The sequence below is a fragment of the Moschus berezovskii genome, chromosome 22 (assembly GCF_049115385.1).
Source record: "Moschus berezovskii isolate FMDL1 chromosome 22, NW_MosBer_1.0, whole genome shotgun sequence".
Lineage (NCBI taxonomy): Eukaryota > Metazoa > Chordata > Mammalia > Artiodactyla > Moschidae > Moschus > Moschus berezovskii.
The window spans coordinates 62838053-62850231 of NC_142481.1; positions in this window are offsets into that span (position 1 = coordinate 62838053).

Genomic DNA, 12179 nt, shown 5'->3' on the forward strand with positions numbered 1-12179 from the left:
TAGAGACCATGGTATTTATAAAATGTTTTGAAATTCTTAGTGAGAATAATATTAAAGAGGAAAAAATGATCATTCTTTGATAATTTCTAACTTTTAAACCTCATAAAATGACTTTACTCAACATTCTATGAAAAATCTCTACTAATTATGTTCTTGTAAAGGGTCTGATACAGTGGTAAGTGATATTCCTATTACAGACCTGGAGGAATTTAAACATTCTCAAGTGACTTTAAGACCTCCAAGACAATGCAGTTCAGTCTGGTCAGCCTTTGGGAATTGTGGATGTTGTTGGTTCCTTGCGCATGTTCTGTTTTCTGCCTCACTTTTGTGCTTGTGAGCCCTGCTTCCAATAGATAGCACCGCCATCTCTTTCTCAGAGGACTCCTTTGTCACTGGACACCATAGCCAAGGGCTTCCCAGGTGGCTCAGTGGTAAAAAATCTGCCTGCCAACACAGAACCCTGGGTCAGAAAGATTCCCCTGGAGAAGGAGATGGCAACCCCCTCTAGTATTCTTGCCTGGAGAATCCCAACAACAGAGGAGCTGGATGCGCTATAGTCCATTGGGTTGCAAACAGTCAGACGTGACTGAGTGACTGAGCATGCGCTCACCCACGCACCATAAGCTGGGAGAGCCAGGGAATCAGCAGTTCCAGGTGCAGTTTTCAAGAGTAACAGGAACTCCCGGCTGAAAACCAAAGCTCCCTCATTCCTTGGTGGGATAACTCTCAGGTGTGATTTGCTGTCTTGCAGAGTTCCACATTCCCATCATGGTTAACTAGCCTGATACATACCCTTTATTGACTGCCTGCCTTCCCTGGTTCACTTTCCCTGTCCACTAGAGATATTTCATGATCTTCCAAACATCTTCATCCCAGTAGCTGCATCTGGGGTGACTCAAACTAAGACGTTCAGTAATATGGGGATGGTGTCTGAGTGGGCCCACCATTTAGCCAGAAATATAGGATTACCCACGACAGGCTACTCCTTGGGCATGTTGTATAGCGACTTATATAATACTGTGTATAATAATTGCGATTATAAGAACGTATGCATTGTGTCCAGAGATCTAGTTGCTGTAGCCAAATTGTAGCGTGCTTACCTTCTGGAGCAGTCCCTCAGCTTTGCTTTCAGGAGCGTTCTTCTCCCACCCTCAGCCTCAACTCCAGTAAGAGGCTTGTGCCTCACGTTGGCCAGTGAAAGTGCCACATCTCCCTGGCTTCTGTGCTTGACTCTCGGTTTGGTGCATAACCCAACCCAGACCAGTGAGAGGCACCCCAGGTCTTTTCCTGAAGTTTTAAGGAGAGAGGTGGTCTCTTTCCATAGGTTGCTGAACTAGTGGGGTTCAGGCTGGGGAGGGGCTGCCTCGACACCTGTGAGCCCCAAGGGGGCAGCACTTGGAGCCGGAGGAGAGGGGGCCTGGTAGTGGTCTTGTCTGCGCTTCTCATCACGTGAGTACTCTCCCTGAGCTGTTTTTCTGTCACTTAGGATTGAACCAGTCCTGACCAAGAGGGTTTCTCTGGGGGAGTACAGGGTTCCCTTCTCAGAAATCGCTTCCTTAACGGAGGTCTAGGTGACTCCTGGGTGTGGTTACGAAAAAGAAAACTCCTGGCTCTGGTGCCAGGCCTACAAAAGATTCAAGTCTGTGACGACTCAGGCTTGTTCTGGGTCCTAATGCTGGGTGTTTGGATGTGTTGGGAAACTTGCCATTGGTGGCTTTTCCTAGAAGAGACGTACGTAGTGTTTGCATGAAAAGGTCGGGTACAGAGACACCGTGAGATGCTGAGTAGGAAGCGTCGAGGCCGCACTGTTCCTGAAGCCCCGTCCGTGGAGCCCTGCGCCGGGTGGGCCTCCCCAGCCCCCGGGGGCCTCACGGACAGGCTCTGTCACGGTCAGGTGGTAGTCTCTCCACTGAGGTGGTGTTACCGCCCTAAATGGGCACCTTCCACAGCCCATGGTGGTTTGGCCATCTCCCAACTGGCTGTTAAGAGGGGAAGAGCTGTGAGGGGTGTGTGGACACCGCTGAGAAGAGCAGTTGAAGTGGAGCACCGGGACCGGTCGCCACTGAGGCCACAGACAGGCAGGGTGGGACTGACGGTGGAGCGAGGGCGCTGAGGGCCACCCCGGGGCCGGGAGAGAGGCCGCTGAGGCGGCTGACGTGAGCGCACTGCAGGTGCTGCGTCGCCAAAATGTAAAATCGCTGCTTTTAGTTAATTAGTGATGCTTCCATCATGATCCTTGACAGATGACGGTGTAAGCTCTAGGCTGGGGTCAGGGTCTGAGTTGGTCTGCTTTGATCACTACTTGGTAAAAGTACTTACTTGGCCGTAAGTTTAATGGTTTGGTTTGTAGGCTGAGTTCAATGTCCCTGTGTAAAAAAAAAAGGCCCATCAAAATGTTGACAGCTCACTCCTATCATATCTCAACAGCAAGAAATCATCTTCCTTTCTGTCTTTGCTGCTTAGCAAAGAGGTTTCTGTTGTTGGGGCTGGGGAGGGTGGGCATTTCCTCAGTGAGACTGAAGAGGGATGAGTATGTCCTCCTTGGCTATGAAAACTACGGACTGTACACTCACATCAGCACCACCTGTACCCCAGACCTGCATTTTAGCAGGAGTCTCCAGTGGCTCATGGCACAGATATAATGGATTCATTGTAATATCTTACCAGATCACAGTGACACTCTGTTCCCTCACCAGCAGAATGGAGTGGGGCTTGCAGCCCTGTTGGATGCCTTGACCCCAGCTCCATGTCATGTTTGTTAGGGTTAAGGCTGGTTATCTGACCTAAGCCTGGCCAATCAGAGCCTTTCTCTTGGGAATTTGCAATAGGACTTGGGTGTGTGTGTGTGTGTGTGTGTGCATGCTGGGGCAGGCATACATCTTCTCCTTGGGCAACTGATGTATAACAGGTCTACTTGGGAGTGGATCACCGTTCACCAGCTGCACGGTCTTGAGTAAAGGGAGCCAGTTGGTAGACAGAAGACAGAAGTAGATGTGTTTGACAGTGCATCACTTGCCTGTACACTGGGAAGCAAGCAGAATGCCTTCCAGAATGATCTGCCTGAGGACCGTGAAGCAGGGGCTTCATGGGATTAGGGGTATGGTTAGGGTTAGATGAAGTGCCCATGGGATCCTCCAAGGCACCGTCCGTCCTCAGTGTACTTCTGCTGTGTCTGCTCTTGATGGAACAGGCTTCACAGCTTAGAGGATACCCCTGGTAGAAAAGCAGAGAACACAGGCTACACCTTGAGGAGGGCCCTCAGTCCTTGTTTGGAAGCATCCACCATAGCACTGTGAAGTCAGAGAGTGCTGAGAGAAAGTTCTGTGTGGCCCAGAAAGTACCTTCACGGTCAGGACACACTGAGAGTCACACCTCTGCCCCTTACAACCCCTGTGCCTAAATAACTCAGAAGCAGGAACTCGTGTCCGACTCTGTGACCCCATGGACTGCAGCACTCCAGGCTTCTCTGTCCATCACCATCTCCTGGAGTTTGCTCAAGCTCATGTCCATCGAGTCGGGATTATGCCATCCAACCATCTCATCCTGTCATCCCCTCTTCTCCTGCCCTCAATCCTTCCCAGCCTCAGGGTCTTTTCCAGTGAGTCGGCTCTTTGCATCAGGTGGCCAAAGTATTGGAGCTTCAGCATCACAGCATCAGTCCTTCCAATGAATGTTGAAGGGTGATTTCCTTTAGGGTTGACTGGTTTGATCTCCTTGCTGTCCAAAGGATAGTTTGTCTCCTTGCTCTCAAGAGTCTTCTCCAACACCATGGTTCAAAAGCATCAATTCTTTGGTGCTCAGTCTTCTTTATGGTCCAACTCTCACATCCATACACGACTACTGGAAAACATAGCTTTAACTATATATACCTTTGTCGGTGAAGTGATGTCTCTGCTTTGTAATATGCAGTGTAGGTTTGTCATAGTTTTTCTTTCAAGGAGCAAGCATCTTTTAATTTCATGGCTGCAGTCACCATCCACAGTGATTTTGGAGCCCAAGAAAATAAAATCTGTCACTGTTTCCACTGTTTCCCCATCTATTTGTCATGAAGTGATGGAACCGGATGTCATGATCTCAGTTTTCTGAATGTTGAGCTTTAAGCCAACTTTTTCACTTTTATCAAAAGGCTCTTTAGTTCCTCTTCACGTTCTGCCATAAGGTGGTATCATCTGCATATCTGAGGTTGTTGATATTTCTCCTGGCAATCTTGATTCCAACTTGTGCTTCATCCAGCCCAGCATTTCACATGAGGTACTCTGCATGTAAGTTAAATAAGCAGGGTGACAGTATACAGCCTTGACGTACTCCTTTCCCAATTTTGAACCAGTCCATTGTTCCATGTCCAGTTCTAACCGAACAGAACGTAGTGGATGCCCCAAATTGGCACGGCTGAAGTTATCACTTCAAGTGGCATTTACAAATAATCTTTCAGTGAAACTTCCCTTTTAATCTTTACCAACAGTATAAATCAGGAAATTGAGAACTTATTTATAGTACTTAACAAGGACAGAAATCTCTGAACTTTCTCCCTGGTTTTATGGACTTCCATGATTTCTATTTTGTAGAAAATGCGCATGGTAGCATGCCAAGCACCATGCAGCTCTTTAATAAACAAAAACCAATTGCTGAAATATTTCCTGCCTGATAAATTATTTTCTTAGTCCCTGTCTCATGAGATTTAGGAGGGGAATGGAAAATTTCTCATTTATTTGACTGACTTTCGTTCTATACACAGTCAGCAAATGCATCCTTCAGGCTTGGACCTGCCTGTTTGTTTGCAGAATCTCCATGTGCCTCGTGTTGCTGTTGTCCCAGGTGAGTCTCTGCGGCCCGCTCTGGCAAGGCTAAGAGCAGAAGAGCTGAAGTTTCTTCAGTCTTACTTGACTGGAGTTTTCCTTGTTACCTTTGATTTGTGATGTGGTTGACTTCCCCCATACCTGTCTCTGTTGTGGCAGGTGCCCTCTGATTCACACGGTGCATCTCTGTCTCCAGGCGCCGCTCAGAGTGGGCCCTCCCTGTGGCTGACTCAACTCTGTGCACGCTGCCTGTCACAGCCCGTCAAGAGCCGGCTCCGTGTCCCCGAGTGGGCTCCGAGACTCCCACAGGGCTGCCTTTTGCTCAGACAGCCTGAGACTCACTGGTTCTTGTTTCCGTATCTCAGCACACCTTGAAAAGAGATGTTATGAGGCCTCTATTTCTGTGACAGCTGTTCGTGAAAAAGCTCTGAAAAGTGAAAGCTCTAGTCACTCAGTCATGTCTGACTGTCTGTGACCCCACAGACTGTAGCCTGCCAGGCCCCTCTGTCCATGGGATTTCCCAGGCAAGAATATGGGAATGGGTTGCCATTTCCTTCTTCAGGGAATCTTCCCAACCCAGGGATTGAACTCAAGTCTCCTGCATTGGCAGGTAATGTCTTTACCACTGAGCCAACAGGGAAGCCCCACTGGGAAGTTCCACCTTTATAATTGAATCTTCCTTTGTATATGTGTGTTTATGTGAGTGAACTTGTCTTTTCTTTAATTAAAAATATTTTAGTAAGTGTTCATCACAGAAAAATTGAACCTCACAGCCAGGTGTAAGCACCATCCCACCCACCATTGGAGACAAGCTTTTAACACCTTGATGTATAACTTTCTAAAACTTTATTTCTGCAGGTGTGCTTCACTTTCTCTGTATAATGAAGTTGGAATTCAAATCCTATGTTAAACGTGCTACAGGAGCCTGCTACTTAAAGGAATTCTAAAGTGATTCCTTTTGGGATGTGAATAATTCCTCTGGGATTGATTTGTGCTACTGGATCAGGCAAAATTTGGAAGTCATAAACTGTTTATGGTTGGGGGTCTGGGTGTCTTGACAGTTTTTGAAAATTTCTGTCTTTATCTCTGCCTCCATATCCATCCATCCATCCATCATCCATTTGCTTATATTTCCTAAGCGAGTATTGAGAGATGAACATAAAGAGACAGGCAGGGAAGCCAGGGCTGACTTGATTGAGTGCCCTCAGCAGGGAGCCTCACATACTCAGCACCACATATTTATGGCGTGCCCCAAGGACTGGATTACATGGCAAAAGATTCACATCCCTGCCGCATATATAGAAATGTTCAATTATTTGCAGCGTGGAGCGGACTAGCTGAAGATGAGCATCTTCTCTTTGAACAATGTAATTGAATGTCTCTCAGCCTGAACCCCTCGCTGTATTGATTTGAATTAGTAATTTGTACATTTGTAATCTCCTGGCTTCCCCAGTCCAGGGGTGCCCCATACATCACAACATTGTGTGGCTGCCTCCTCCCAGCCATCACCCCTAGTCTGGAAGCCTTGATGGTTCTATGGACAATTAATCAGTCAAATGGAATCAGTTTTTTCTGATAAAGGAGAGCCGTCCATGTAAAACTGACTTTCCGTTTTATGGGAATTAACGTTCTGAAAAGTGACTGTGATCTGCCCGTTTAAAGCACCAGTTCCTTAGGGCCAGTTTGGAGAAGGTATGGGAAGTGGTGGTGGTGGGATCATATTTTTACCATGGAAGTGCTTGGGGCTGGGTCAGTGGAGGGAGCTGGAATAACAATACCAAGCGGGGCGGGTGGGGTTGGGGGTGTGCGGGGCGGGGCGGGGCCTTTTGGTGTTTAAGGGGCAGAAATCTGTGTGCTGCTGCAAAGCGTATTAGTCAGCTATGTGAAGTATGCTGGTAGATTCTGTTGTAGATACACAGCAGACTTTTCAAAGCAAAATGGTAAATTCTGTATACTATGATTTACTGAAAAAAAAAAAGGCACAGAAAAACTAGCATATGCATGGAAAAAGAAACTCAGGGTATCTGCAATCCAATTTAACTTCTTTGATGTGTACTTAAATAAAAAACGGGATACATGTTGTTTGAGAACATGAATTGCCTGCTTTGGGAACGGGTTTCTGGTGAGCCCTGAGTCTCATCTGTCTTCGGTCTCTTTGAGGAGCGTTTTGGGTGGCTGCTTCCTGGCCCTGTAAGGGACCACAGCTGTCAGCAGCTGCCAAGGGCTGAGAAGGGCTGGAGACCCAGGACCTCCTGGGCACACGCTCATTTGCCTGCAGGCGCTCGCAGACTGTATCTGCATGCCACAGGCTGGGTGAGGTGACAGGGAGTGGTAGAGCTTATAGGGAAGTGGGGAGACTGTTCTTTTTTAGGAGACAGCCACTGCTTGGCACCCACATTCAGTGTGTGGGAATGTGGGCCCCATGGGGAATGTGGGCCACATACTACGGTTTTTTTCAGGGGAAGTCAGAAATGTGAGTTTTACACGAGAGTTCGCAATGTTGTGAAGTAATAATAAAAGTCCTTGTTCAGGGAAACAAATATCCTCATGTGGCCCACAAACTGCCAGTTTGCAGCCTCTGGGTGGGAGACTGAATTGAGACATGCATTGTCTTGGGGCTGTGGAGAAAGAAAGTTATTTTGCTTTTGGTTTTAATATAAATCCCTGATAGTTTGCAGTCTTTTTTGCTTCTTTTGTTTTTAATATCATCTGCGGAGAATTGATTAATCATTGTCCTTATTTATGATGGGCTCTCATCATTGATTTCTGTATGGCTTCTTTCATTCAGTCATTCAAGATAATACCAACCTCACCACTCAATTCGGAAACTGGTTGTGGTAATTACCTACATCCACCTGTGGGCTCCCCTCTCCCCTACCCGCCTTTCCTGCCTCCCTCCACCAAGGAATCCATATTCATCACTCCCTTACTTTCCTTCTTAGGTAATTTTATCTCATCTTGTGTGTTTTTGAAAGAGTCCATCCATCCATCCATCTATCTGTTGGTTTTAGTTGGATTTTAACTTTATAAAAAGAGTATTATAGCAATACTATATGTAGTTCTGGGGGACTGACTTTTTTCAACTTACAGATGCTGAGATGTAGCTCATTCACTTTGGCTCATGTGTAATGTGCCGTCAACATGTTCCACAGCAGATTCAGCCGTTGTCCTGTCTATGGGGACTTGTCTGTTTCCAGGTTATGTGAACCGTGCTGCCGTGTACTTGTGTTTATATCGTCCCTGGGGATATGAACATGATCTCGAGTTTTTGCCACTTAGAAGTAGAACTCCTGGGTCACAAGATATTTATGTCAATGTTCGATTTTAAGAATTGGTGCTGAGTGCCGTTAGACCAGTTCACCCTCCTGCAGTTAGGTGGCTCAGTGGTAAAGAATCTACCTGCAGTGCAGGAGATGTGGGTTCCTCCCTGGGTCAGGAAGATCCCCTGGAGAAAGAAATGACCATCCACTCCAGTAGTCTTGCCTGGGAAATCCCATGGACAGAGGAGCCTGGCGGGCTACTGTCTGTGGGGTCGCTAAGAGTTGGACGCAGCTGACGCAACTGAGCATGCACCCACGCAGTTGAGTGGGTATAATCGTTGTGGCTTTGATTTATAGTACTCTTGTCACTTTGAGGCTGAGTACCTTTTATATAGTTTCTGGACATATTTTCTCTTCCGTGATAGGGTGGTTCATGTCTCTTGTCTAATTTCCTATTGTGTTATTTGTGGTTTTCCTACTGATTTTCAGGAGTTGTTTTTACATACTTGATTCTAATCCTTTGTTAGTTGTATTTTATGAATTCTTTCTACTTTCTTCATGGTGGCTTTTGATAAATGCTCTTAATTATAATGCAGTCAAAATTATTCATCTTTTCTTTTGTAGTGACCACATTTGATGTCTTATTTAAGAAATCCTCCCTGATTTCAAAATCTAAAAGATATCTATATTTTCTAAGAGTATTACTTATCACTTTTTATTATCACTTACTTTACACTTACTTTAATCACTTATTATATACTTATCAGTTCCCCCTTAAAAAAATCAGATGCAGGTGCAGGGAGCAAATCTGATTCTTGTTGTATTTTTGTTAGTTGCTGGCAGATTAGACTTGATGTGAAGTCATGTTTTCTGACTTGAAATGTATTTTTAGTGCTTCATGGGTCTTTGTCATTTAAAAGGGGTCACTGCTAATGTGGTTTCCAGACGTTAGCTCGTGTGTTGTCTGCAGCCACAAAATAGGGCAGGCCCTTCCTAAAGGACGTGGGTTCTCCATGCATTGTAGGGTTCCTGGGGTCTCAAGGAGGAGATAAGTTCTCCTCTGGGCTGAGGAGGGCAGGGGCTCTTCAGGCCAGCAGCGTCTCTGTGCAGGTTGTTTGAATTGGCGCCCAGTCCCTCTGCATCCTTTCCCGCCCCTAGCTGGGAGGAGAGTGTCAGAGCGGCAGACTGCTCAGCAGACGTGCATACAGGGGGCAGGGGCACCGGGCCTCCTGCCACTCGTTATCCGGGAAATGAAGGGGTTGCACCCTCTGAACCCTGACAGAATGGCTGCTGATGCCTGATGGAGTGAGGGGCCTCTATGGGAAAGCAAGGCAAAACTGGGTAAGAATGGGTGCCTGCCCTGTGGGAGAAGCCCCTTGGCCACAAGCGCAGCTCACAGATGGCTCATCTGGTATACCACTGAGGCCGGGCTAGGATGAGTCAGACAGAGCGCTCCTTCTGACTCAGAGCGGTGACTGAGACTGTGTGGTGGAGATGGAAACAAAACTGGGAGTGCACTGGCCCATCACATCCCCTCCCGTCAGACATGGGGGTTCCTGTCCTTCCCCAGGCTATGCCCCGAGGTGCTGCCTGAGGGCCCGCGTGGACCAGCAGTGTGCGGTGCCAGCCCCTTATCACGGCTGGGGTGCAGGGGCGGCTCCCCACATGCCTGGCCCCCTCCCCTGCCTGCTCTCCCCTCTCGCTCCCCCTCTGGCTGGGGTGCAGGTTGCCTGCCATCACCTCCCTCCTCTCCCTCCTGCCTCCGCCCCTCATTTTGGTGTTGGTCGCTATACTGACTGTCCCTTCCCCAGTCCCTCCAAGGAGAGCGGGTAGTTGTCACAGGCTGGGGCCAGAGCTCCTGAATCACCCACTGTGTGTTCTTCCCAAAATGAAATAAGTTGTCTTGTCCTTGGACCCTTGTCTGCCTGGGGCTGGGACCAAAATCCAAAGGAAAAGGTGGTTTGGGTTGAGTCCAGTCCCACATTTTCTCTTTTTGGTGGGTGCTTAGCCCTCCCGGTTTGTATGCATCCCATAATATTCAATGCAAACGACTCATTCTTGGTCCTTGTCTAGGAGGGTGGCATAAAGGACCCCAGAGAGCATGCACCAGATCCCATCAGCCTGCTTAGTGGGTCTGCAGGGGCTGACTTCCCTTCCTCCTTTGAGTCCAGAGCACTGACCAGCAGGGAGGCTGGCCCATGGGGGTCCCAGGGTCAGAGGGATTTGCCGCTGCCACCTGTGGGCCCTGACTCCACCATTCCTCCCGCTGTCATCTATTGGTGGGGACGCAGTGAAGCTCCCACTTTAGGAAAATTGCTAAGGTTCAACCGTAACTTCCTTCCCAGGAGACCGTGATCTCCAGGGAGAGACTTAAGGGCTTGTTCCTCTGGGTGGAAGGCGCTGCCTCTGTGCGGAAAAGGGGCAGCCCATGGGAACAGTTCGCCAAACACACCTGCCTCCCCTTCCCTACACGTACCCCACATGCAGGGCCAGTTGCTTCCAGGCAGGGACCTGGCTGACTGCACGTGTGCAGAGGGGTCTGGTTTTGGCGACGGAAGATGGCTGCCTGGCTCCTGGCCCCTCGTGATGGGGCACAGTATCAGCCCATCACTGACACATTGTTTCCATTCAGCTGGGCATCCAGGAAATCCCTTTTTCTTTTCAAGCACAGACGGCCTGTATTTAACATGACAGCCCAGTGCAGTATTGAGTTAACTATAAACAGCGATGATCCTTCTGGACAGAATCACTATCCACCGACAAAATGATTAAATTTACTACTTGATTGGTGCTGATCAACATAAATGAGATGTGAAACAGCTTGATGCAGCCACTAAAAACAGCTGGCTCAAGGTCGTCTTCTCACAGGTATCCCAGTCTGTCAACTCCACACTGGGGCACACGTGGGACTGTCCAAAAAAAACGTTTACTTCCTCTTTCCCCTCAAATAAATATGGCAGTACCTTGCTGAATTAGTAGGGATAGGCTGGATTATGTTGCAATAACAGACAACCCCTGAAACGGCAAAGGCCAATCCCTCATCATGCTGCATTTCCAGAGCTGGCCTGCAGAGGGGGCTCTGCCCATCATAGAAAGTCAGTACCTAGGCTGGCAGAGTGTTTATTATCTTGAAAGTCGCTAGTTGTCCTATGGGGTAAAGGAATGCTTCTTGCATTAGTGATCCAGTGTCTGGGACGGGAAATCATATATGCCCCTCTGTTCTCAACTCAGTGGCCAGAGCAGGTAACACAGCCCCAACTGCCACAGGGTGCCAGCCAGTGAAGAAGTAATAATGTCTGGTGAGCAACATCAGTGACAAGCACGTTTGTTTAAAAACTGGCTAGATTTTAAATGACTCCATGGGATCTGGTGATTTAGTGCCATCTTGTCATGGAATGAAGAATAACACCCCCCAGGGCTTCTTTAAGACATGTGAAACCTGCTTCCCTGTGGTAAAGAATCCACCTGCAATATGGGAGACTTGGGTCCAATCCCTGGGTTGGGAAGATCCCCTGGAGAAGGGAAAGGCTACTCACTCCAGGATTCTGGCCTGGAGAATTCCAAGGACTGTATAGTCCATGGGGTCGCAAAGAGTCGGACACAACTGAGCGACGTTCATGTTCAGCCTGCTCTGAACACACACATTTCAGAGGCTCAACACAGTCTCTGGATGCATGAAGAATGTGGAATGCCCCACTTTCTCCCCAAATTCTCTCCTCAAACTAGCAGTGAATCCAGCCACAGTAGTCACACCTGCACGCATAACCTCTAACTGGACAAATGCATTGACAGGTGGTTGAGCCGGAAGGGAAAAGAATGGCTCTTGATTTGTATCACACCTCTTTCCAGTAATTCCTTTCCTTGAGGACTAGGACTGGGGGCGCACTCCACGTGGTTCCCTTTGCCTGGCGGAGGCCGGGCAAGCACTCTGCTCTGCCCAGTGTGGCCTTGGCCGGGAGCCCTGGGCTGCAGCCAGCCGCTAGTGCAGCTGGCAGCAGAGACCAGGAGGGCACAGCACTCGGCATTTGGGCTGCTCGGGGCACCACGGCTTAAATTCATACATGTCTGTAGAAAGGTTATTTCAAAGTTGTTTTTTATTCAACTGTTATTCAGCAATATACAG